The sequence below is a fragment of the Chrysochloris asiatica genome, unplaced genomic scaffold (genome assembly GCF_000296735.1).
Source record: "Chrysochloris asiatica unplaced genomic scaffold, ChrAsi1.0 scaffold00027, whole genome shotgun sequence".
Taxonomy (NCBI): Eukaryota; Metazoa; Chordata; class Mammalia; order Afrosoricida; family Chrysochloridae; genus Chrysochloris; species Chrysochloris asiatica.
In genome coordinates, this window is record NW_006408545.1 from 13334296 (window position 1) to 13337647 (window position 3352).

The following is a 3352-nucleotide window of genomic DNA, read 5'->3' on the forward strand; positions in this document are numbered from 1 at the left end:
TGTTCTCATTCTGGAGCCATTGGACATAGTCTTCCTTTGGTCTGGAATGTTCTTACTTGCTTTTTGTATTCTCAATCACCCGTCAGCACCTTTACCTTTTCAGTCTCAGCTTAAACATCATGCTTTAGTAAAGTCATCTAGTGTTCCCTAAGACTAATTTGGTTCTTTTCTGATTGAATTTTTTGTTTCTACTTTGTTGCTGTTGTTAGTGACTTTGAGTTGTTTTCAACTCATAGAGACCCTATAAAGGGTTTCCAAGGAGTGGCTGGTGAATTTGACCTGCTGAAATTGTAGTTCAAACTAACCTTGTATTCCAATGTATTATCCCTACAGCACCACACCAGGACTTCCTGTAACACCGTAACCATTTGTTCAATCCATATCTTCTCTGTAGGAGTATATTCTTCAGAGTCTGGAACATTTTTTGTCTCGCTCACTGCTATATCCCCAGCATATTTGATAGTATCTGGATATGGTAGAAGACTTCCCATTATTGGAAAAATACAATTCAGAACAGGGTAGCTATCAGTCAGAACTGACTAGTTGGCCCTTACCAACAATAAAAACAACTTGTCATTACAGAGTTCCTGGGTGATGCAAATCGTTAAACTTTCAGCTACAAACAGAATAGCGGGCTATTTGAATTCACTTAGAGGTACAAGGGAAGAAGGACTATCATTTACTTTTGATAGAGCCGCCCATTGAAAATCCTGTGGATGACAATTTTACTCTGAGACACATGAGGTCACCATGAATCAGAATTGATTCAGTTGGCAACTGGATTGTTTGGGTTCTTATGATTATGAGTAAAGAGGGTTTACCAGTGATACCTTGCCAAATGAAGTTTTTTTTTTGAGCACTGTTTGGTAAGTACAGTGATGCCCTCTATTTGAAGCAGATGGAGTTGACTATTCTTGGGGAAAAATTAGAGTAATGTGGCCAGCCATCATTCACATGTTTATTCACATATCAGGACATCAGATTGTGACTGAAGTCCTTTTGTAAAGTTAGGCATAATAAAGTAAACCTCATTAAGATTCACTTCAGGACGTATTCAAACAAACAGGATCTTCATTCTCAGTCCATCCAAATGTCCCTAATTTGGTAAATTACTCATTCTATTTAAATGTATTAGTCATCATTTATGAATATCAATAAAACTAAATGAAGTACCCTCAAAGTGTTATAGAACTACTTTTCCAGCATGCTATAAATGCCTGTTGTTTGTTTGTTTGTTTGTTTTTTTGTCATTTTTCCTCCAACACATGTTTTTTTAATTGCATTTAAAATCTCTGATGCATAAATCAAAGAAGCATCTGAAAAAATAAAATTTAACATAGGGAATAGAGTATAACCTCAATCATGCCCAAGTAGTTAGTGAATCTTTATAAAAATATTTTTTTCTCTCTCTTAATTTTAAGCAAATTAAAATCACATCACAGTATGTAAGCATGCATAAACATTCACAATCAGGCTTACTCTCTACCATAAAGCATTTGGCAATCTTGGTAACCTTCATCATAAACAGCTGCCAGTAAAATATGAAATGCTAAATGTCTTAAGGCCAATAATACCGCACTACCTCGCCTCCTTAAAAATTAAAAAAAAAGAAAAATTTGTTTTTGAGTGGTAAAATGTTTCTCTTATTGAATACATTGATTAATAAGAAGATAAAAAAAACCTCCTGAAAACAAATACCATACAGAACTTGTCTAAAGCTTTAACATTCTACGCTCTCTCTAAAGTAAAAGTTGCTAAAACAGCAAAGAAAGAAATCTGACATTATGACACATATCATGTATTTGTAGTCATTTAAAGTAACATCAATCAGATTTCCATATCCCAACACACTTCATTTATCTTCTTACGCTAGCTATAAATTCTTATACTAGATTGCAAATGTCCAATAAGACACTCAGTAGAGAGGATAAAGAAAAAGCTTAACATTGGATTTCTGAGCATATTTACATAATTCTTTAAATTCTGAGACACCTGGGCCAAAGAAGTGTACTGAGTTCTCCTTTATATTTATTTAAAGAATAATAGAAGAAATTGAGTCCTGGTATGGTGCTATAGGATAAGTACTGGATAGCTAACCACAAGATTGACTGTTCAAGCCAACTAATCACTCCTTGGAAACCCTATAAAGGGTTGCTATTAGTCTGAACTGACATGAAGACACTTAGAGACAACAAATAAAACAAACAGAAACAATAACAAATAAAAAGAAGTTGTATCTATCATGTATTGTTTTTAAAATAGATAATATTCTTATTTATAAACTTACCTAGCAGTGGTACTTCCCAGAAAATAATCTTCTAAATTGTTTTCATGGAAAATTTCTTGAGTCAAGAGTTGATTTTTTAATGAAATGTTAATACATTGTCACAGGTATACTAGTGTAAAGACTGTCTCTTGCCCTTCTTATTCTTGTTTCATAACTTTTTCTATGGTCTCCACCATCAGCAGTAATATTTCTAAGCAGAAAGCTGGTTGTTCTTTTGAAATATGGATCCTAGATTTGATGGGTATTCAATCTGCACAGATGCTATCTGTATTCCCTATGCATTCCATGTATTTTAAATCCAAGACTGCTTTCTTTAAATAAAGAAATACAGATGGTCCCTAGCTGGCCAAACGACTGGAAGAGATTCATATTTGTATGCATTCCAAAGTAAGGTGATCCAGCAGAATGTGGAATTATTAAACAATATCATTAATACCACATAAAAAATGATTTGCTCAAGATAATTCAAAATTGTTCAAACAGTATATCATTGACAGGGAACTGCTAAGAATTCAAGCTGAATTCAAAAGATGACATGGAAAGAAGGCGATTATTGCTGATGTCAGCTGGATCTTAGTGGATAGTAGAGAATACCAGAAAGACATTTTTCTGCATTTTTATTGACTATGCAAAAGCATTGCATTGTGTAGATCATAATATTGCCAAAATGTTATGAAAATGTCAAAACACTTAATTGTGTTCATTATGAGCTTGTATGTAAAAAAAGAAACAATCATTCAAGCAGAGCAAGGGGATACTGTGTGGTTTAAAAATCAGTAAAGGTGTGCATCAGAGGATACTGGGACATCAGAAACGTGTGCATCAGATAATCTAAGAAGCTGAAGTGCATGAGGTGAATGAAGCATCAGGATTTGAGAAAGCCTCCTTAACAGCCTGCAATATGCAGATGATACAAGTGAAGAGGACCTGAAGAACTTACTGATGAAGACCCGAAACTATATTCTTCACTGGATTATACCTCAACATAAATGTCAACAAAAATTCCCACAATTGGATCAATAAGCAACATCATGGTAAACAAAGACAAGATTGAAATTGTCAAAG